The sequence below is a fragment of the Bicyclus anynana genome, chromosome 22 (assembly GCF_947172395.1).
Source record: "Bicyclus anynana chromosome 22, ilBicAnyn1.1, whole genome shotgun sequence".
NCBI lineage: Eukaryota > Metazoa > Arthropoda > Insecta > Lepidoptera > Nymphalidae > Bicyclus > Bicyclus anynana.
Genome location: NC_069104.1, coordinates 9,961,719 through 9,986,824, shown reverse-complemented (window position 1 = coordinate 9,986,824; position 25,106 = coordinate 9,961,719). Strand labels below are relative to the sequence as shown.

Genomic DNA, 25,106 nt, shown 5'->3' with positions numbered 1-25,106 from the left:
TATTCTCACGTTTCTATAGCACCCACGACTATATTTGATCGTGTGTGCCGCGTGGTTACTGCCGTTTGCTTTTCAGGAACGTGAGAACTTTGAAGAGAATTGACCGTTTGTGGCTAGCATAACACCGATACACGATAGGTAAGCATGAGTGTCAGGTCTAAAATGAAATTTAAGCAAACTGTATGAATAAAGGATTAGGTGATATCCTATATGGATAATAGAACCACGACGCTGTTCCAATGAGGCTTGGTGGGCTCAGGTTGATAATGTTTGTCTCTGTAATGATTGTGACAGAATCGAAGGCTAAGCGTGCGCTATGAAGCACGTGGTAACACCATCAATGTTAGAACTCGACTGAAGACTATACCAGACTATATAGACTACAAGCCCTTGAACAAAAATTACCTGTGAAATGACCCAACGTGAATAACGCTTAGAAGGCTGTTACTGTATCATAAAATAACTCTGAACACTATGCCGTCATTTCTGAGCGGTACTGTGATGAGTACGCGAGTGAATGGAATTTCTTAGGTACAAATGATGAATTACTACTAATTATAATTGTACGGTTTTGTTATAGTGTTAAAGATGATTAAAAATAAATGTCGAAAATCCTAGTGCCGTACTAAAATGGTGGTGCCAGTCAGAACGAACTTTTAATTGTCGACAATTGCAGAAGCAAAATAGGTCATTTATTACTGTACGGCATTTGTGCATTTCGTTTTGTACACATACACAGATACTTTACCCGAAAACGCCGTACATTTTTCCAGCGCAGGAGTCGAAATATAAGGGTCGCAAGTCTTACTCCTCACTCGCGTACTCACCTGTACCGCTCAGAAATGACGGCATAGTGCTCAGAGTTATTTTCTGATACAATAATAGCCTTCTAAGCGTTATTCAAGTTGGGTCATTTCACATGTATTTTTTGTTCAAGGGCTTGTAGTCTAATAATGCCCAAACTGAAGAGAAAATGTAAAGAAAAAATCTCAATATTTTTCCTAACCCAGGACTCGAATCGAAGACCTCATTCTCCTATGATGTATGCTGCATCACTGAACTGAAGAGGCAGTTTCAAAAATAGAAAATCGTTCGAGTAACAGTATTAATACCGTGTTATAAATCACCATACTTGTATCGACTGTCAATCACTGTCAATCTTTTTCGTACATTTACGATTCATGAATTCGAATCGTGTCTCCAGGCCATTACCTTGGCAATGGGAAGGATACTGACGATAAAATAAAATGTCATTTGTAGCAGGTTAAAAGAAAATCGTGTTTTTAAAACCCTAAATTCTTCTACAAACTCAAATTCAAGTTAGGTTTATGTCGACTAAAGTTCACTACACGCTTAAATTAGATTCTGTAAGAAAATCTTTGAAATTAAATCTTAATTTGACCCATTTCCTGGTCTTCGATTAGGATGAAATTTTGCACACGCTCTGAGTTCTAGTTACAATACATGACTGGCTAAGAAACGTCATTACAAATCCAATATGGCGGCCTCCCCAAACATGAAAAATGCATACGTCGCGACGCGTGGAGATATCTTATCTTATATCTTCTAAATTAAAATTTCGTTTACACTCGTACTGTGTTGATTTTAAGTACTTTTTTTTAATTATTCTTTACAAGCTCGTTTGTTTGTTATCCCTTGACTACAAAATGACCTAATGGTAAGTGATGATGCAATTTAAGAAAGAAGTGGGCTAACTTGTTATGAGTAGGATGAAAATCCCCACAAATCCCTTTTCGGTCTCTACACAACATCATACCGAAACGTTAACACGCTTGCCGGAACGTCTTTGCCGGTAACTAGCTAAGGCCGTAGCCTCCCACCAGCCAAATGTTGACCAATTAAGAAAACCTACAATTACAGCAGGTTTTACGATTTGTAGAGACTGCCATATGAAAGCAGGTTGCATATTTACATTGCAACCACATCCTCAAGCGAACGAACATTCATCGTTATAATACATGTTCTAAGCGTTAATAATAATTTATGACGAAGCCGTTAAATATAGATAACGTAACGCATTGTTATTACCGTGTTATTACATCCACCGGAAACCACAAGCGTGATAAAGCTGATGCAAACTATGATGCATCTTAGTTTTTAGCCTTCCACCTCATAAAGCAGAGTTCCTCAAAGTGGGGAAAGCGAACCACTAGCGGTTCTCCATTCGACGGCAGGGGGTTCGCGACAAGATTTACGTAATAATGGCTTGATAAATGATCTTCTTCTTCTTATAGTGCCATCTCCTATTGGAGGTCAGCAATCATTAAGGCTAATTTAACTTTGTTCACTGCTGCCCGAAAGAGTGATCTGGTACTCATACCAAACCATTGGCGCAAGTTCCTGAGCCAAGATGTACGTCTACGACCAGGCCTTCGTTTCCCCTTTATCTTTCCCTGGATAATAAGCTGGAGCAGGTGATATTTGGAGTTTCGCATTATATGACCCAGGTATTCGAGCTTCCTTCTGATAAATGATACCGAGTCAGAATTAAGGTTAAAATTGTCCAAAATCACTCCTAACATTGAATCCATTTGCGACAAGAAACAAGCACACCCATCACATTAATATTACAAACACATTTCTTTTAGTACTTTATATGTGACCTTTTATTCAAAGAAAAACCTTATTTTCTTCAACAGTCAAATTTATTTTTTTCTTGGGGTGGGAGGGTTCATTAGTTAGTAAGGGGTTCGCTGTCACTTGGAAAATTTAACAGTGGTTCGTGGAGCCGAAAGTTTGAGAAACCCTGTCATAAAGGAAAGACATATTATTTTCATGTTTACATGAAGTAAAAAATACTAAAATGCCAGGCGTTTTTATCCGCGTAGGTCCCGTTTACCGCGATAAGATTAGAACCGTGATAGCCCAGTGGATATGACCTCTGCCTCCAATATCGTAGGGTGTGGGTTCGAATCCGGTCTGGGGCATGCACCTCCAACTTTTCAGTTGTGTGCATTTTAAGAAATTAAATATCACGTGTCTCAAACGGTGAAGGAAAAACATCGTAATGAAAGCTGCATACCAGAGAATTTTCTTAATTCTCTGCGTGTGTGAAGACTGCCAATCCGCATTGGGCCAGCGTGGTGGACTATTGGCCTAACTCCTCTCATTCTGAGAGAAGACTTGAGTTTAGCAGTGAGCTGAATATGGGTTGAGGCGTCCGCTAGTTGATAATCTCCAGAAACTGATTTTGCCTTTGAACTTTGGCGTTTGGATAAGATTGACTCAACATAAAGATAATTCTAAGCGCGAAACTGGAGCAAGACGCTAGTTTCATATATGTAATTTAATACTAAATACTTTGTCTAGAGCAGTTAAAAATTGTACATTGACAGAATAAGTGGTTTTAGGAATAAGAAGTTGTTACTGTTTCCTATGACGATAATATCGTGAGAAACCAGTCTGGAAAATGTACAGCTAAATTAACTTTGACTAAATTAATTGCTATTTAACAGCATTTATTTTAGTTCGAAACACTGTTTTATGTTTTTTACACAACTTACTTACCTTTTTAACAAGTTTGTTTTATTTTTTGTTCGCAGTTAGTAGCATAGTGAACGCGTAAGTTCAGATATAGCTGATATAAGTTTTGAAATGTTTGTTGTAGTCCATGGATGGTTTCTAAGGTGCGAATGGAATGGAAAAGGTAGGGTAGCGTTAGAGTAGGGGTAGAGAAGTAAGTGCACATTAATCATTAAAGTTTGTTTGTTTGTTTGAACGCGCTAATCTCTGGAACTACTGGTTCGATTTAAAAAAATCTTTCACTGTTAGATAGTCCATTTATCAAGGAAGGCTATAAGCTATATATTATCCCCGTATTCTTACGGGAATGGGAACCACGCGGGTGAAACCGCGCGGCGTCTGCTAGTAAAAGATAAGCTTGGCCGGGTCCGCTAGTTTTGTTTTAATATTATTTTATAACCAAAAAATACCTACTTACTTTGCCTGATTGATACAAATCGAATCTAAAAAATGAATCAAAATATCGAGATATATTAGGAACTAGCTAACGCCGCACGGTTTCACCCGCGTGGATCCCGTTCCCGTAGGAATACGGGGATAATATATAGCCTATAGCCTTCCTCGATAAATGGGCTATCTAACACTAAAAGAATTTTTCAAATCGGACCAGTAGTTCCTGAGATTACCGCGTTCAATCAAACAAACAAACTCTTCAGCTTTATAATATCAGTATAGATTAAAAATTTGGATCAAAATGACTTGCTTGAGGTATCTTTACTTAAATGCTTTTAAAACGAATTTGCGCAGATAACCGCTGTGGTAGAATGTCGCGTAGAAACCAGTTATGGGATCTACATGTAGGTACTTATAAAATAAAAAGATAAGGGAAACGAAAAAAATGTTTTAAGAGTTAATTTAATTGTAAAAACGACAGCACCACCTACATGTAAACCATATATTTGTATTTAATTATTACTCATTTGGTTCACTTAACAGTAAATATACAAAATTGTAAATAATCAGAATATCATACTCTAAATTACTTAACATTCAAAACATCTAAAATAATTAAAAAACGTTAAATTGTTTTTTTTTTATTTTATATTATTATTTTTTTAATTACTTGCTCATTTTAAAATACATATAGTAAGACTCTAAACGTTGAAAGAATTTTACGCCAGCTACACACGATCAACTTTACCGTCAAGTCTGCAGCGTGCTTAAGGAATGTGACCCATAACTATATTTCGATATTTTTATATTATGTGACATTACGCACCAAACACATATTTTTACGAAGTAATAAAATCTACATCACAAAATGTTACGCATTTTCCACGTACTGAAAATGAATGACAACCGGAGTCAAGGAATTCCGTAACCTTGGCATTCTATTTGCATCATGGTTCCGTAAATGAGTTGTAAACAATTATAATGCGGAATTGCGTACTTGCGATTGAAATTAATAAGTGCAAATTAATTCATAATAACAGATAATGTGAGGCTAGATTAAGTATTGGTATCTGTTATTGTGATTTATGCCTCACGATTAGGGTTGCCATAATAAAATTACGTGTCGATTTTTCTGGGAGATGTCACTTATTTTACAGAACCTTTGATAACCAGACGTTATCTATACTAATATTATAAAGCTAAAGAGTTTGTTTGTTTGAACTCATTAATCTGAGGAACTACTGGTCCGATTTGAAAAATTCTTTCAGTGTTAGATAGCCTATTTATCGAGGAAGGCTATAGGCTATATATTATCTCCGTATTCCTACGAGAACGAGTACCACGCGGATGAAACCGCGTGGCGTCAGCTAGTTTTATGACAGATGCCATGTCTGTCTGAATAATTATAGAAAATATTAGGGGTAGACAGTGGATAATTTTTTTTTAAATTAAGCAATGAAGTTCTAAAGTTTATTGCAAAATTATTAATCTCTGAGGTTGAGCTTCAAGTCCTATTTTATCTCTATACCAGGTTTCAAATCTCTTAATTTTAAAACAGCTAAAGGTTTTACTATTCCATAATCAACTATAGTCAACTATTGACTACAGAACCCTGAAATCTTTAGCTGTTTAAAATTGAGAAATAAATAATATACTTTCTATAATAATATATTACCTACAGACAGACATGGCGAAACTAAGTGGGTGGGACACATGAGTTACTTGTTGACGAAGGTACACTAAAAAACTTATAGTTATATAAAAAGATTTAAAAAAACAGCTTTATTCACAAAAAAAGTACACCAAATGTTTTTGGTTCACTTTAACAAAAATATAATATTCAAATATTTAATTTTTCTACCATTTGACAACCCTATTCAGCTACACTAATTGCATCAATAACGTTGCATTCCTCAGTACAAGATTGCTCACAAATTCTTGGCTCTAGGCTGCTTCATAAATAAATATATAAAACAAGCAGCAGAACGTATGAGTATCGGGATTATTGTAAACTCGATTCAATTATTTAACTTCCTGGGCTACGTTTCATAAAAATAAATATAATTAAAAAAATAACTTATTTTGTACGTAAAACTCACGGTTTCCTGCGCGAGACAGCTGTGTTCGGTGTAAAATTTTGGAACATCAAGATTTTTTTTCAAAGCGATGAAAACGGTTCTCATATAGAATCATTTTGAAGTCCGTCCATCTGTTTGTCAAGATTTTTTTATCTCGGGAACAAGTGGAGATGTCAAACATGTAGGTTAAGCAACGTTGTACCGAGCCTTCGGAGGGCAGGTCCAACTCGCACTTGACCAATTGCTTACGTATGCAAGATATACAATAAATACTGTGGCTATCTCTATACTAATAGCCCGGGGTCCGTGGAAATATTTACAAATGATTACTATGAAGTTAATTTTCCGTGAGTCGCATCATCTTGATGAAACGCTCAACTTTTTTATTTACGAAAATTCTTCTTCTTGTAGCTTGTAGTAGGGTTATCAGGTAATGAAAAATTCTGAGCGTCGGAACGAGACAAAATCCAAGCATCTTTATCATTGAGGAACTCATCAATGTTGTAGTAACCTCGACAAAGTAAATGTTTTTTGACAAATTGCATTGGCAGATCCATCACAGTCTTGGGGATCTTGTTATAGAAGACCTACAACCCTACAAAAGTTTTTTTTACTCTTTGGAGACGATATGCAGAAATAACTAACTTATGCCCGTGTCTAGTACGACGTGGGTTTAAATCTCCTTTTCGTTTGTACAAATGTATGTAATATGTAGATAGGCTTACGCTTGACCACAATCATGCCTGATGGAAAGCAATTATGAGGTGTAAGATGAAGCGCGCTTGCCTAAAAGATGCCTATTCATTCTTGCCTTGAAGGTGCACAAATTGTACATGTCAGGAAACACAGACGTCGTAAGCAGTTTTTTTTATTCTATACAAGTTAGCCGTTGACTACAATCTCACCTGATTGTAAGTGATGACGCAATCTAAGATGGAAGCGGGCTAACTTGTTAAGAGGAAAATGACAATCCACACCCCTTTTGGTTTCTACACGACATCGAACCGGAACGCAAAATCGCTTGGCGGTACGTCTTTATCGGTAGGTAACACGGTGGTAACTAGCCACGGCCGAAGCCAACCAGCCAGACCTGGATCAATTAAGAAAACCTCAATCGGCCCAGACGGGGATCGAACCCAGGACCTCCGTTTTGTAAATCCACCACGCATATCACTGCGTCACGGACGACGTCGATAATTTCCGGGTAAGCAGTGGTGTTTTACGTATATGAATTGCTGCACTGCCAATGCTTAGGTACCCTGTATATATCATCATCAGTCAGCCTTATATAAATCACGTTCTCATAAAGTGAACTAGCCAAATGTATTCGACTGCGATGTATTATATTCGGTATTTTCACGCCCGAAATTGATTTACTCGTGCCAACAGGTGCATGGTTACCCATTTTTATTGTCACTAGCGTTCATACAGTGGCGTGCATAGGGTTTTTACCTACACTATGTGAACAAATTATACAAAATGGGCAATTCTTTCTCAAATTCTGAGTTCATAATGAGTCCTCAGGGTAGACAGGACATTCTTGCATCTATGGTGTGCACGCCATTGCGTTCATGCATGGCATGTATGCAGGTGGGATAAAGATTTTAACACGAACCGTTAGATCGTTTGAACTACGTTCATCCATTTTGAATATTTTATCAGAACTAGCGGACGCCCGCGACTTCGTCCGCGTGGAATTCAGTTTTTCACAAATACCGCGGGGACCATGGATTTTTCCGGTATGAAAAGAAGATGGTCCATTTCAGGTCTACTCTTGAACCCCGTCATTAAAATTAAAAAAAAAAACAAGGATATTATTAAAATTTATTAAAGTGAACAAATATAACTAAACAAAAAGAAATGAATAAAATTAAAACCCAATTTTTTGAGTTATATCAAGATGGCGCCCATATGGCAACTGACATGACAATTGACAGCAAACGTCAAATCGATTAATGCGTTTAAAACGTCATTAATCCGCCATTATTACCCTTATTAGTGTTGCATTTCTTGGGAGATAATGAATATTATTTCGAAAGAATTAAGTAAATTCCTAGATTTGTATAATCAAAAATAGTTAAAAAAAATATTTTCTATTATTTCCGCCAGGGTACAATGACTGATCTTGGGCTCCATACAATTTTGGACCATCTCCTTTGAATAACAATTATTTCTTCAACATTTTATTTTCCTTTTTTTGAATCTTAAATTTATAGCGGACTTAGTCTACGCTGTAACCATTGACAAAAGTCAACCTTGAAAGATAAAGCTATCGATAACTTTTATTAGAACTGAAAAAAAACTTTCAAAGGGGAAGAACTCCGTCAAACATCATTATAGAGGAGAAAGTAAAGACCCTAAAAGTAATTACAAAAAGGCAATACACAATTTGCATTCAAGCTGCGCGTACAACATTCGTCAAGTGCTGAAGTTTTTCTTTTAATATTTCATCACTTTGTAAGCAGCGAGCGTATTTTTTTACCCCTAAACTTTAAGCAGGACCGTCACCAGTTTATTTTCTAAGACGGATCAATAATAATGGTACTTAGATTTCAAGGAGTCGAGTCGTATTTATTTCTATAAATCTGACATCGACATAAATCGTTAGATGGGCCCCTTCATATTAAGGAACGCATAATTTTATGTCATTACCCAAAGACGTGCACGCACATCTTATCTTAGTACGTAACATGCGCATGCTGTGAGCGGACGTGGACTTTACTGTTTCTTCTTATTTTAATCCCTTAATTATGCCTTCGTGTTCACTTTGGAAGTGTAAAAATACAAGCCACAACATGGATAAAGAGAAATGTGTTACGAGTGATGACGTACTCAATGTGCGAAACCAATGACAATTCCGCGACGCTTTGAGGCCCATCTAACGATCTACGATCGATGAAATCTATATCAATAAATAATTGGCATATGTAAACTCTGTCCAGGTTGAGTTGCGTTAAAAGGTATATAAACAAAACCTTTGTCGATGCCAAACTTTATTAACGGTTTCACTTCCGATAGTTTATAATATACCGATAAATAACACGTTAAATTGTAATCAGTATTTTCAGTTCACAATATGACGGTAGATTATAATAATACGATTGAGATTATAAACTAACGTATTTTACAATTTAACGGTAACATATACATACTTTAGTTCGAAGAACCGATCCGAGGTACTGGGATGGCGACCCCGCACTGGTAAGCGCAGTGTCGGTCGACCCCCACTAGTTGAACCGTTGATATCAAGCGAGTAACTAATAAGCTGAACTGACGTGTCAAAAGCATTTGTAAACTGAGCCTACTTGAAATAAATGATTTTTGATTTTTTTGTTTTTTTTTTTGGATAATAAAGACTAAAGGCCCTATGTCCAACAGTGGACGTCCATCAGCTACAACTTTTTTTATTCTTTACAAGTTAGCCCTTGAGTGTAATCTCACCTAATGGCAAGTGATGATGTATTCTAAAATGGAAACGGGCTAATTTTATAGGAGGAGGATGAAAATCCATACCCCTTTCGGTTTCTACACAACACCGTATCGGAACGCTAAATAGCTTGGTACGTCTCGGTAGGGTGGTAACTAGCCATGGCCTAAGCCGCCCACCAACCAATATGATTGCGATAGGCAAACAATCCTGCTAAACAAATGTACCATTAATTCCACAAATATGATCGTATGTGAAACAATGTCGAATCATCGATACATGGAATTGGGGCAACTTGTAATTTTCCCAAATCTGATCGATACAGTCAGTCAAATGTTACCTACCTATCAGGGGCGATGGTTTTTAACAACCCGATTCCTATCGGGTTACCTTTTAAAAATCCTCGAGTTGTACGGACGTATATAATATAACGTAGGTACTCAATCAAAAACACATTCAGACTAAAAAACCACATGAACGGGTTACCTACGAGAAATGTACAGTCTTCGCTACTGCTACCTATATTATATCATTTCATGGAAAGATAACTTACGAATGGTGAAGCCTTGCAGGAATTAATTTAGTTTCCGACATCAGAGGCTATTATTGCATTCCTCTTTGTCCCTCGTCAAGGCTTGGAGCGTACACTGTACAATATACATTCGAGCTTAATTAAAGATATCAGATAATAGTTTTAACTCGCAACTTTGATCTAACTGGCAACAAAACCTGCTTATTAAAGCCTCATTCGCACTAGAGCTTTTATAACGAAATATTACCTAGAATATCCCAATTAGAAACGACCTTTTCATTTGTTTAGTGGATGAAAAATGATAATCGAACTTAGTAAGTAGGATGTACGAGTATTTTGAGAAATATATTGAGAGTAAGTTATCTAAAAACTTCTTGGTTAACTATAATTATACTTATTTGTACACAATTATAAAATAAGCGAAACAGAAACATTTAACAAGAAGTAGAAGAAGTTATTGCATAATTAATAACAGTTAAAAATAATGGTTAACAATACTTTGTCCGGAAGTTTTATCTCTCACAATTAATTCCATCATTAATTCTGAGTGATTTATGCTTAGGAAAGCATAAATCACTTGGGAACACACACTAGATGCAGCCGAAACCTCCAACCAGACCTAACACAAATATTAAATCATAAATTTCCCATCAAAATCGGACCAGGGATCGAACCCACTTCCTGCCAGTGCCAACGTCATCTGTACCAAGAAGATCAAGATAAGATGAACTGTTACACATGTGTCATTATTATCGTAGGTACTTTGGTACTTTGCTCTTAGAAAATCTTATCTGCTCATGCTTCTACGAAGGTGACCTTTTGAACCTAAATACCTATTTACAGTCATAATACGTAATGGCTTTGCATAGTTTGTCGTCAAACACAAACTGTTGAACGATTTATAATGCGCTAGCTATGCTCCGCGGTTTCGCTTGCATATAAACGGAGAGCCAGTGACAGTTAGACCTTCGTAATTTTATAAAAGTTGAAAGTATGTTAGCCGATGCTCCTACCATTGGCGTGCATAAGGTTGTTAACCAGGGTAGGCACTATACTGTAAACTATTATAAAATATTTGCAAAACTCGAAATTCCTGCTTCATATTGCATTCTCAAGGTAAGCAATGCATTTTTGCATCTATGAAGAGAACGCCACTGCCTACCATAGGTAAGTGTACAGTAGCAAATTATGAAATTCGGACCGTGGTTTAAATATTAGTGGGTTCCAAATATCCAGATCCTCAAGCGTCTAAGTAAGTATATAGTGTATTTTTTTACATTTTCATGGACATAAGTATTATGAGAAATAGGGATGATGACAGTTTTTCAAATTGTATATAAATTAAGAGTATGCTAATAGTAAAGCAATTTTGTAAAAGTAACAAGGTATCTGCGATCATTACTTTCGGAGCTACAGGGATTTAAAGAGTCAGATTTGCGGCGCTGCCGCTGATCCCTGAAAAACGCTCCATACAAAATGGCTCGAAAAAGTGACGTCGTTGGCTCGCTGATCGTAAGATTTGTATGGGCGTTTAAACTAAATCGCTAATATTTTTGTTATTTGTGCGTTTATGTTTATAGTTTCTGTATTGAAAATGTCACATTTAATGCAAGGAAACTAAAACAGTATGAATTTTCATCTAATTACGATAAAAAAAATTAATAGATTTTGAAATTTTATAATCTTATTTATTTTGCAAATATCCAGACAATCTTTGCTTTTTATGTATAAATTAGTTAACATTGACCTTATTTACACGAATGTATCATAAAAAATAATATATTCAAATCTAGTCATCATCCCCATTATATCCCCAGTCGCCAGTCAGCTTCACGGCAACCCTTTGAAAAACACCATTTAAGTCGATGCTTTTAGGTTCTCTAGCAAAGGTTTGCCCTGAAGCCAGGTATCTGATTTTCCAAGCAAAAAATGTAGAGAAAGTAGCGATGCACATTGTAGCGTGGCTGAAGTCTCTAAAGTGTTTTTCCAGTTTCTCGCCCCTAAAATTTTAATTTTTTGGCAAAAGTTCAAATAGCAAAGTTGTTCCTTAGATGATGTGATGATTAACAACTTTTATTTAAATATTTTTTGTTACACATCTTAAAGGAAAGCTGACAAAAGGATTTTTTTTTCCGTAATTATTGAGGATTTTTGAGTTACTAACATATAGATAGCCCGCGTACTCAGACCAACTATTAGACCTGCCTCGCTATATGTGAATTTTCTGTCAAAGTAACGACAGAAAATTCACATATACGGACATTCACATAGACGGATCAACGATCTAATGCGATTATAAAAAGTGTCTCTATAGCATCGATGTTTCATAGTTGTAATCGTGTTCGTCGGTTAAAGAGCTCCGTAAAAATACCTTTTTGTGTAGTTGAATAATGTAAAAAACGGGCAAAAACTTATAGTTTATTAAAAGATATATACCAAATCTCAGCTCGTTTTCCTTAGAAAATGACAGAAAATTTCGTTTGTGAATATAGGTGTGATACTGGTCCTTCTATAATTGGTCTGAGCCCGCGTAGGGAAATAGCGGGATAAAACATAGCCTATAAAACATGGCTTTCAATTAGTTAAAAAATTTTCAAATTCGGTTTAGTAAATTCATAGATTACCCCCTACAATACCACAAATTTTACCTTTTAATAATTTTAGTATAGATTATAAATTCACTGTTATAGTATCAAATATAAGAATGTGTTCAAATATTTAAAAAGTAAAACCGCTTTATTTTTAAATGTTACATGGTACACCTTTGAAATACCGTAAGTGGTAAACACGTGAAGTCGATAAAAATTCATGATAAGGATTAGTACAAAATGATCGCCATTTCTGAATACCTAAGTGTTGTTCTTTGTTGCCACCGCGCATGAATAATATTGGCTACATTTTTAATGAAGGCCGCGTGGCGCAGTGGGTAGTGACCCTGCTTTCTGCATCCACGGCCGTGGGTTCGATTCCCACAACTGGAAAATATTTGTGTGATGAGCATGGGTGTTTTCCAGTGTCTGTGTGTATTTATACATTATATAAGTATTTATATGTAGTATATAATTGTATATTAATATTATAATATCAACTATCTTAGCACCCATAACACAAGCTACTCTATATGCTTACTTTGCTGCTAGATAGTGATGTGTATTGTTTAAGTATATTTAATTATTATTATAATAGTTATCTAAAAAGCTGGTCTCAAGCGCACCGAAAGAGAATATTGATGACGTGATCGAGTGTGTAATTAATAATTTCAAGACATTCGGGGGTTTTTCAAAATTTTTAATTTTATAATTTACTTTCGTCGTCGTCGTCATCAACCCATATTCGGCTCACTGCTGAGCTCGAATCTCCTCTCAGAAAGAGAGGGATAAGGCCAATAGTCCACCACGCTGGCCCAATGCAAATTGGCAGACTTCACACACACAGAGAATTAAGATAATTCTCTGGTATGCAGGTTTCCTCACGATGTTTTCCTTCACCGATTGAGTCACGTGATATTTAATTTCTTAAAATGCACACAACTGAAAAGTTGGAGGTGCATGCCCCGGACCGGATTCGAACCCACACTCTCCGGAATCGGAGGCAGAGGTCATATAAACTGGGCTATCACAGCTCTTTACTGTCAGGTTAATTTACTTTACTGTCAGGTTTTTTTTTGATAAAACATTGGATCTCGTTGGCGATGATGCCGCGGCGTGCGCTTCCACGTGGCGGCAGTTCACGGTGAAAGGTGCGCAGAATAGGTTGCGCAAAAAACGTAACGCTGTCATTCGTTCATCGAATCTTACTGCCCATGATTTTTTCATACCGGGGGCTATATATGAATAATCGATTCATAACCTCTCATCTGTTGCCTCATTATTTGAATCGAAATTCAATCCATCAAGTTTCCTAATAAATTGCTATCGTAGCATTACTTCTTGGGAAGAAAGTCGTAATTTACTAAAGTTTTCGATACAATCACTGGTCACGGGTAATCTCTTGAGTAATGAGGACTACACGTGTGGTGACACTTGACAGTGTTAGATGGCGATTAGTTATTTACCTTTTCTCTTCTTAATTAAACAAACTGTAGTAGGGTTCTTGTGTAAATTACGCGAGTCAAAAAATTGATATTCAACACTCAATATTCATTTTTAACACGCTTCGCTTGTAACTATGTATATGTATAAGAAATCTTAGAATCTCAATTTGACCCATTTCCCGGTATACGATTAGGATGAGATTTTGCACACGCTCCGAGTTATGATGACAATACATGACTAGCTATAGATAACAATATATTGAAAAAAAACTTTTACTAACTTCATCGTGTGATACATCAAATGAAAGGTTTTGATAAGAGAATTTAAATAATATTTTTTTTGGAATTTAAAAATAAATAGCTTTCAAGTTATTTATACAAATACACGACAATTGTCCATGACTCTCTAAAATTTCTCGACTGTATCTAAATTTTTGAAGAAAGTTAGCTTTCTACTTGAAGATTTCTGGAAAACCTCAAAAGTATAAATTTTTTGAATATAAAGGTTACTTCTGGAGGGCAACATGGAAATTTAAAAAAAAAACTTGCTTAAACTGCATTGCCTGGAAGATCAAACAAACGAGCTTGTTATGAGGATTGCAAATATATTTTTTTGGAATTATGAAATAAATAGTTTTTGGGTTATTCAAGACAATAGACCATTCCCCTTTTTTCCGGTTCTACCAAACATAAAATTTTGAAAAAAATACAGAAGTTAACTTTTTACTCGAAGATTTCTGGAAAAGTTTTGAACTCTTAAATTTTTTCACATCTTTTTTAACTAACGTGGTAAATCATTCAATATTGTGCTTACCAACTTGCATATTATTATTAAATCTATTTATCAAAACTAATGTTTAATACATTCCTTAAAACTTATTAAGGAATGTATCGTAGAACGTAGCCTGATGTGATGCTTTCACCATTCATATCTCTATCTAAATTTTCATCAAAAATGGTACTTATAATTAAACATTTATAACTTATCTTATGAGTTTTACTTTGTTTTTCATAGTAAATAGATTTTATGGATAACCTTGACTTTGACCATAGTTTTTTCATAAAAAAATATTCTCTTTAGTTAATATATTATAGCACATAAATATCAAGCCACCATACACGGTGCCAAGTCAGACAATAAATCACATAAAGAAGATATTAGGCACTTTATCTCAGCCTAAATTTTATTAAGACCACATCTGACAGCCCTAACCACAGTTATTGTTCTTGATCTAGGCTAATATCGCTATGTATTGTTCTTGATTTGGATGGCAACCATAAAAAGAACATTATTGTTTATGGTAGTGGAGATGAGTTTTGTGTTCTTGCCAAAAATCGGCATCGGATAGGCTGTAAAACAGAGCATAACTATTTGTGTGATAATAGACTGAATTCCATCGATCAAACAAGTCACGAGTGCTTTGTCGATAGCTATTGTGATAATATCTGCTTGTTTCAGCTCTACGTTTCCCAATGATGAATTTTCAGTTGTGATTTGTATATTATTAAATGGAATCTCATGTACATTGAATAAACATGAAGCGATATATTTGGAAAATCAACAATTTCACGAAAATATGCCTGCCAATATTAAATTATTATGGATTAAAATAATTGACATCAAGATATTATAAGTATTGTATTATGAAAAAAAAAACAATAGTTAGTTAGAAATTATAAGTAAATATCCAAAGGGATAGTCGAAAAATCATAATTTGTAATTTGTTAAAAAAATGCGGTAGTCTTATTTTGAAAATTAATTGCTAGGTGTAACTAAATGTTAGAAAAAAACTAAAAAACGGCTTGACTGATTTCTATAATTATTATGTGTTTATTTTGTCAACTTGAATTCTTCTAGGGCTTAATTATAAAAAACCACAATGAGCATTAAAACCTCTAAAAAATTGTGATATGCATTTTGAACTATAAGCACACGCTTACGTATAACTTATATTTAATCAATGATTATTATTTATGAAACGCCGTTCCTGGAGAATAAGATTGTAATTCGAAAAAGCTAATTTTTCAGGAAAAATAAAAAATGAAATTTTGGCGACTGTTGACAAATTAATAGACTTACGAGTAGATAAAAGTGAGAAAGCTCGAATTAAAGCTAATTTTTATAGCTGTTATTAAGCTTAAGCCTAGATATAAATTACCCGCGTGGTTCCCGTTCCCGTAGAAATATGGGGATAATATATAGCCTATAGCCTTTCTCGATAAATGGGCTATCTAACACAGAAAGAATTTTTTAAATAGGACTAGTAGTTCCTGAGATTAGCGCGTTCAATCAAACAAACAAACAAACTCTTCAGCTTTATTATATTAGTATAGATAAAATTAAATGTTACCGAAAGTAAATCATTATTGTATTTTAAATTTCATATTGTAATGTCCATTAAAATTTTATTCGCCGTACAGTCTAACCGGAATCCAATGTTAGACCTACTCAGCACTTGCCGTTTTTATTTGTAGGTTAAAACCTACAGAATAAAACGGTAAGTGCGAGTGATGATGCATAACGCGTACCGACCGAAAGATTTTGAACGAGAACAAAATGATAACTGATTTTATCATAATCAAGTCTTAAATTTTGAGTACCGGAAGATAATTGTATGGCTGTTTACCGTACTAAGAATAGAATACATTATGTTAATATTATATTACCATTTTATTCGTATACCTATAAGCGAGTTACTACATCTTGGAATACTATTGTAATATTTTATAATAACTGCATAAAAATACGGAAAAAATTGAGCAGATGTATTAATATCTACGGATCCCAAAAATAAAATCCTACTAATATTATAAACACAAAAGTTTGTATGGATGTTTTGATGTATGTTTGGATGTTTGTTACTCTTTAACGACGCTACTACTGAAGCGATTTGGCTGAAATTTGGAATGGAATCCTGAAAAAATCCATGGTTTCTTGAGATTTGCGAAAACTGATGATTTTGATGATATGAATGTTTGTTACTCTTTTACGCCTCGACTACTGAACCGAATTACTTAGCTGAAATTTGGTAATGAGATATATATTGCTTGGATCAACATACTTTTTATCCCTGAAAAATCCATGGTTCTGAGGGATTTGTGAAAAACTAAATTCCACGAGGACGAAATCGCGTACGTAATGGCAGTTACCATTTTATTCTCTGGGAACGGCGTAATATCATTGTATTTAATAATTTATAATTAAACCGCACAACATTGTCTCTGTTATTAAAAGTCGAAAGCCTTGCGGGGGGCAAACATAAATCTCTAGTTAACTCATTCGCCTGCTTCTTATGCAAACCGAGAATATATTTTGAACTTCGGGCATAAATTACTTGAACTTCGCCATCATGGAGACATGCTCGGAATAAGTATCTCAAGTTCAAACCAATAAAAGTGGCTGGCAGATTTGGGCGGCTTCGTAATCTTAGCGAAGTACTTATTTATATTTATTAAATTGTATAAGTATGTATTCTGTGATACATTTATTTCTAACCACATCCATCAAATGAGTGAAACAATTTTGATTTATGTCTTTCTTTCTATCTTCACGTTCTATCACGTAAAGATAATATGATAAGGATATGACGTGATACAAGCCTTAGGGCCGGTTACACCATCAACAATTAAGTGTCGGTTACGGTTACTTAAAATTACGGTTAAACTAACGTCTAACCGTAAGTTTTGTCATGTTAAATGACAAAGACAGAAAGAAAAATATCTGGAAAAACCGAATATCACATAGACGAATCCACGGGCGTGCGTTATTAGATAATAATTCTGGAACCTCATTAAAATCATGAGGCGTAAAATTGAAAAAGTTAGTACGTACGTAGTAAATTTAGTTGAAGTGTCAGAGTTATTACATCGTAAAATGATTTAGGTAGAAAAAGTGCGTGTGTAAACGATTTTTGAAGACTAAAGCGTGTAAGAAATCTTGGGTAAGAATCTTGTAGTGGGCTATGAAATGTCTATTTTCCATCCTTTTCACTTTTTCCACCTCCCGGAGTAGGATATTTATAATGGGGAAGTAGGTACCAAAACCATGCTAAACTCTGCCGCCAAGCATTACTGTATTTCGGTCTGTTATAACAAGTTAGCCCTTGACTGCGACCTTACTAACATGGAAGGTGGCTTACCTACTTGGACGAACCCCATATACTCATACCTCTGTGGTTTCGGAGAGGAACGCTAATTGTTAGGATGGTAACTAGATTAAGGTAACTTGATGCCGTTTATCATTTCCATTACAAAAAAATATAAGGAGTAGAATAGATATTAGTATCAATAAACATGAATTTAAAACACTCGATGTTTTTAATTGTTCTTACTTTTGTGTGCTCGTTTATTTTTCTATCTCTGGTGCCCCCTTATCAGGGATGCCCTATGCAATAGTTTAAATAGCTTAAAGGCTAATCCAGACCTTTTTTTATTTATTTTTTACAAGTTAGCCCTTGACTCTCACCTGATGGTAAAATTTGCAATGCAAGATGCGGGCTAACTTGTTAGTAGGAGGATGAAAATCCACACCCCTTTTGGTTTCTCTACACGACATCGTACCGGAACGCTAAATCGTTTGGCGGCGCGTCTTTGCCGGTAGGGCGGTAAGTAGCCACAATCGAAGCCTCCTACCAGCCAGATCTGGACCAATTAAGAAAACCTCAATCGGCCCAGCCAGGGATCGAAACCAGGACCTCCCTCTTGTAAATTCACCGCGCATACCACTGCGTCACGGAGAACTGGGCCGAGGGCTAAAAATGGAACCTATGATCTCTCTGTTGCAGACCATAGCACTACTAAGCCAGAGAAATTATCAAACATTCATTATTTAAATTGTAATTACATTGCCTATACCTACCTAAATGATACAGTCGCTTCTAAACCGTCCGTTGATATTGTTATGGTACAAGTGTTGAACAATGTCCAGTTGTTCAAATATGGCACATATTATTGACACATTAATGTTCGCCCTTCTTTAATAGAACAAAAGAATTTAATTAGATTCCGAAGGTTAAGTGTACTGACGGTATACTTTATATATAAACTCGATACTCGAACAAAATAAGTCTCGACAGATCATTGGTTAAAGCGGCCAGACTCCAAAAGGTCGAGGTTTGATCCCCGACCGTTTGACTATTTTCGTATCCACTCTTAAATCAGTCGTTTCGACTAGTTGAAAAGGAATGGAAATATTTAAATAAATAAAATAGCTTCAAGAAACGAAACCGAAACCTGAATAGCTTTTCAGCAAAGGAACCGGACTGATACTGACCAAGGGGTCATTGATTTATCCCTGCCCTTTCGATTATTATTGTATATATTGCACTTTACATGAGAAACTATTTGTCGTATGTTGAAACTTGAAAACTATTTTGCATTTTTTTTTCTTACTTACTTGACAAATCTTCATAGATTTAAATAAAACAATATAATATTAGTATTATCTACACTTCATCATCGTCTACTTTTTAAATGATGAAAGTTTTTTTAAAGAAAAAATCGTGAGCCTTTGATGATTTCTGAGATTATTAAAATCAGAATTTTAATTTCAGTAAGTTCTTCTTCTCTTCTAAGTTCTGATAGCTGTATACTATCACTACACAAAATGAAACTGTGGATAACACAGATAGTTCAAGCGATAGTTCAAATATGCAATCATCATAAATCACCCACAGAATTTGGTAAATATGGAATATTGTAATCTCTTCGCATGCCAATATGTAATGCAAACATGAAAGCGATTGACAAATATTGTATTGTGCAGTTTCACTACCTTCTGATTACCATTTGACATAAAGTAAGAAAGTGATAAAGCTAACGGTTAGATTATCCGACAATTATCAAGAGATGGTTAAACCGGCCCTAATCTTTGTATATTTTTACCTAAGTACAACGTAAGTAGTGTTGTGTTGAACAATATGTATACTATACTAGTCAACGGCCCGCGGTTTTTCCTGCCTAATACCCATTCCCGTGAGAAAAGACAGAATAAAACCTATGACACTCTACTACACTACTAACAGTCGTTCGTTATAGAAACAAAAACTTCTCGACGGATTTTAACGGAACTTGGTATAAGTATTCTTCATACTAGTGGGCATACTGGGCTTTTCATCACGCACGCAGTGAAGAGAAACGTTGAAAATACGGGATAAGTTACTTTCTACAGTGAATCTACTGTATAGTAAGGGCCGGATTAAAGAGGTCTAAGGGCGGACGAAGTCGCGGTCGTCCGCTAGTTAGAAATAAACTAATGATATGGATTTTGTTTATAGGCAAGTCTTACTCGCTTTGATTGCCTTGTTTTCGCTAGAATACGAATACACAAATGAAGTCATTGTTTTTTTTTTTTGGATAATAAACCTAGGAACGTCTGCTAAAGTCGTTAGATCTTACAACAATAAAATTACCCATGCATGTCTACAGACTATGTAAATGAAAATAGCTTCATAAAATATCTTTTTACTTAACCGATTTTCAATTAGATTTTTTTGTCCTTCCTTCTTTGTCTATAATAGATAAGTAATAATTATTATTATGCTTATCGTGCGAAAACGAAGAATACATAATAGACCCCGATAATATTATCACCATGATCTCTATAATATGAATATTATATGTTTTATAATATATATGTAGGTAATAGTTTTTTGGAAATCCGAAAATTTTACGGTCGAATCAATTTTAAGAGTTTTTTTTGGTGGTCGGAGGTTCAGAGCACAGTAAAAATATCAAAATAACCTGTATGTCCGTCTGTATGTAAAAAAAATTGATAGAAACGATTTGTGTAGAAAATGTTTATATTTAAGAAGGACGTACCTATACTTACAGCCTTTTTTGATGAATACTGTTTACCAACAAACAAATTAAAAATGACGGTATAAATCACTAGTTATTTCACAACTAATAACAAATTAAATTAAATTGTTCTTAAATTAAAGAAAATAAATTTGATTAATAAGCTTAGAAAAATTAAATACGGTTAAAATATTTTATAAACATTTTATAAACAGACCTTACATAATTAAAAATAAATAAGTTATGTAATGACATGCGATTTCTACCTTCATTTCTGATTTCTTTGATGGTAAACAGTACTCATCAAGAAAGGCAATAGTATAGGTACTAGCTAGAGGAGGTAGGTTTCTTTACATAGAACTTAAGTTTATTAGGTATTAAAGTTATAAACCTAAAGCAATTTAAATAGTTTCTTTAAACTTAATGAAGTCGTAACTATTCAATAAGACAATCGTAAAATAAATTTGATAAGTTTATTCATGATAGTTTGAAAACGTAGGTATGAGGTAACTAACTACGTATTTGTTAATTTATTTATTTTATTCAAATTGTTTTGAAAACGTGTGTATTACCAAAGTCTTTACGTTAATTTGTTGACTGTGTTTATTAATAATACATTATTAATTTAATAACTGTATACTTTTAATAGGTATTTATGAGAATGTTCAAATTTATTTCTGTTTGAAACATTAATAATGTAAATGAAAGCCGATATACAAATGTTTCTTCAAAAGTTCGTATCGCCCTAATTAAAATAAATTCTTCAAATTGAAGTCATAACTATTGATTAATGTACTAGGTATGTAAGTACATAATTAGTACTTTACCATTAAATATTTAATTAGTTGTTCCATTTAAGAATACGTTTACACTTTTAAATGCGTGCTAAACAGTTTAATTTTCTCTAATTAATACTCACGTATCGACACGAAGTTAATATTTAAAAATAGAATACAGAAATCCAAATACCTCAGATATGCTAATTTACATCATCAAATTAATCAGCACCATTCGCTTGAACAGCTGAATTTTTTACAAACCCCGTACAAAATACCGGACAACGATCATCGCCTCGGGACACCGTTAAAACTTTTTATTTTCCATAAATTTCCGAAAACTTTTGGGGGAAAACTCCTCAAAACGCACTGACAACCTTTGAAAACACTGCACTTTAACGAAAACACAATACAATCGATCAATTATTATTTTCTTGATTCACAGATATTTCGTATAGAGAAACCTCGGATCGGTTCCCGCGAAAATTAAAAAATAACGCGTGCACCCCTCACGGCGTCTCTGTGGTAACTGACGGAAAACTATAGTTCTTTACTTGACTTCAAGTTGAGGTATACGTCCAAAAACGTTAACGATATCGCTATGGTGTGTAACTTGTATGTATTTTTAGACAACCGGTTTCAATAAAGATTAAACCGATTAAAATTATACGATATTAACAAAAGAAATTAAAATGTATAACGTTCAAGTTACCTACAGCACATTCGAGGTCGTCGCTAACAATACGTTTGCGTCTGTATTAGTAATAAGCACGTATCTACATATTCTATTTTTGAAAACAATAATTACGTAAGTACTAAATTAAAATTCTACTAGGTATCACTATTTATTTCGCCACGCAAGATAATGATTGTTATAATCATATACGACCAAAAAACTCTCTTTCTCAGGTGTCAGTGTCAACTGTAGCCAATTGGTTCGTCAATTCTCTTTCTACGATCGCATACGCTTCGATAACTAGAAAAATCTATGGGAATGACAGATCTTAATCAAGTGACCTATCGATAGCAAATGTCATTCCCATACATTTTTCTAGTTAACGAAGCGTTTGCGATCGTAGAAAGAAAATCGACATGCCACTTGGCTACAGAAGCTGCTAAATTGGCCTATGTAGATTTGGATCACGAGATTCTGGGTTCGAATCCCGGGTCGGGTCATGTAATACCAACTAGAATTTTCTTTCTTCTTTAATATGGACACTATTAAATGTTAAAGATATCAATAGTGACCAATACCAACGGCTTAACATGCTGAGTTTAGGTAATCTTTAAAACGGCTTGACGGCCTCCGTGGCGCAGTGGCATGAACGGTGGATTTACAAGACCGAGGTCCTGAGTTCGATTCTCAGCTGGGACGATAGAGGTTTTCTTAATTGGTCCAAGTCTGACTGGTTTCGGCCGTGGCTAGTTACTACCCTACTGGCAAAGACGTACCGTCAAGTGATTTATCGTTCTGGTACGATGTCAAGTAGTAACCGAAAGGGGTGCGGATTTTCATCCTACTACTAACAAGTTATCACGCTTCCATTTTAGATTGCATCATCACCTACCATCATGTGAAATTGTAGTCAAGGGCTAACTTATAAATAATAAAAATCTCAGCCCGGGGTTGGTAAGTTGTTTGTGTTCCATCCCCTTGCCTCCTTTAACGTTAAACCGTCAGCCCAGGGCCTGTAGCTATGTGACACGTTTCTTTTTCTACAAACGCATCGAAAACTAAAAAAATATGTATGGGGATGACAGATCCGATCGATATCTTGGTCACGTGACTCGTCGATAGAACATGTCAATGCCATACATTACCTATTTAATTTTCAAAGCGTTTACTGTTGTAGAAAGATAATCGACGTGCCACATGGCTATAAATCTTGCAGGGTTATTATGTGTCTCGGTGTACCATTCAAATAATGAGTCACTACGTTTTTCATCATATTTTCGTTTATGCAATTATCTAACATCGTATTTTCAACGAAATAACATAAGTTTCTTGATTTTCTTTAAGTGGCAGTAATTTAAAAGTGGTAGTAGCAAATAGTAGGATTATTTCAACGAAAACCATTATTTACGTAATTTCGTTGAAATAATCATGTTAGATGATCGTAAAATAAGAAAATCACAGCCAATTGATGTAAAATGGCGTAGTCAATGTGATTTCGTTGAAATAACTACGTTACATGATCACGATTATGAAAATATGATGAAAAACAATGTAGTTACTCATTATTTAAATAGGACACCTACATAATAACCCTGCAGCAGGGTTATTATGTAATACAGTGTATCAGCAAATAATAGAGTCCTTTATTTTAACATTATCACCCTAATCCTGTCAACCCGCATTGGATCATGTGGTAGGTCTGAGCTGCATATTCTTTCTTTTATAACGAAGGAGGTCTGAACTTACCAAAATAGACTGAAAATGATGAACGTTTAAGTTACGGCATATTCGAGGTCGTCGCTAACAATTTACGTAGGTATATTAAATTAAAAAAAAAATTAGTAATAACGTATCTACATATTCTATTTTTAAAACAATAATTACTAAATTAAAATTCTACTACTACACTTTTTTATTTCGCGTTCACCAGGCATGATAATTGTTATAATTATAGACGGACAAAAAACTCAGACATGAATACGAAACATGTGTTAGTCTAAACCGGTTATTGAGAATAATTTTAGATTCATATTGGCTAAAATTACACAAAATAAAAACACTCGTTAATACTAAGTTACGAAGTGTACTGAAGGTTATTTTTTGTTTGAATCATAGGTGCTAGACCGGAGTAAAACAATTTGCATGGTGACGTGAGAAGGTACCTACCTACCGTTGTTTATAATCTGCGATCTCATCTTTAAGTCTAAGGTGTTATTCTGACGTGATGAGTAGCAGCGACAGTGATTGTAGCATCATTTTGTGGTAGAGGAAACACCACGAGCAGATCCCAGGACTTGTGACCTTGGGAGTAGGTTTAAGGGATCTCTGTATGATGCATCAACTCTCACCTGCCCTGCCCGACGTCATGTTCTCCATGCCCACACTCAGCAATTTATAATAAACAATAATTACAACACAAAACGTTATTGCACAAAATCACCAACGCGACTGGCAGCGTGACGGTGTCTACGCTGCCTCACAAACAACTGAGCTCAAGTCATCGATTACTTTCTTATTTATACCAACACTGATACCCCCTCCACAATAACATAAATGACGAATGGTAATACCACCTGTAATCGAGGAACTTGTAACATTAACGCGTATTTTTAAAGCCAATAGCCCTATCCTTTCATAAATTCAGGAAAGATATTTAGACCAAACACTGTGAAGTGCGTAGTATGAGGACCGCATTCTGCTCACAGTTTTGAACTCAGAAAAGCATACAGAATATGATTCTTGATGTTGCTAGGAGGTTCGATTGCTTGTTGTTTTTGGTCCAAATATTTTTGTAAAAAAAATTAAGTACCTACTCGCATTAGTGTAAGTAAGTATTACGTAACGTAAGTA

At 34.9% G+C, this 25,106-nt stretch overlaps 1 protein-coding gene across 7 annotated transcripts in view; it reads right to left on the bottom strand.

Annotated features, from left to right (window-relative positions):
* The window catches only part of LOC112053058 (atrial natriuretic peptide receptor 1), a 138,268-nt gene extending 116,150 nt beyond the window's left edge, over positions 1 to 22,118 (bottom strand). The window contains exon 1 of one of the 7 annotated variants that reach the window (XM_052888442.1): positions 21,724 to 22,118. The gene's annotated coding sequence lies outside the window, so the exon portion shown is untranslated. The remainder of the gene's footprint in view (positions 1 to 21,723) is intronic. The other 6 variants (XM_024092327.2, XM_052888443.1, XM_052888444.1 and 3 more) reach the window with 6 other exon arrangements.
* Positions 22,119 to 25,106: the final 2,988 nt, after the last annotated feature.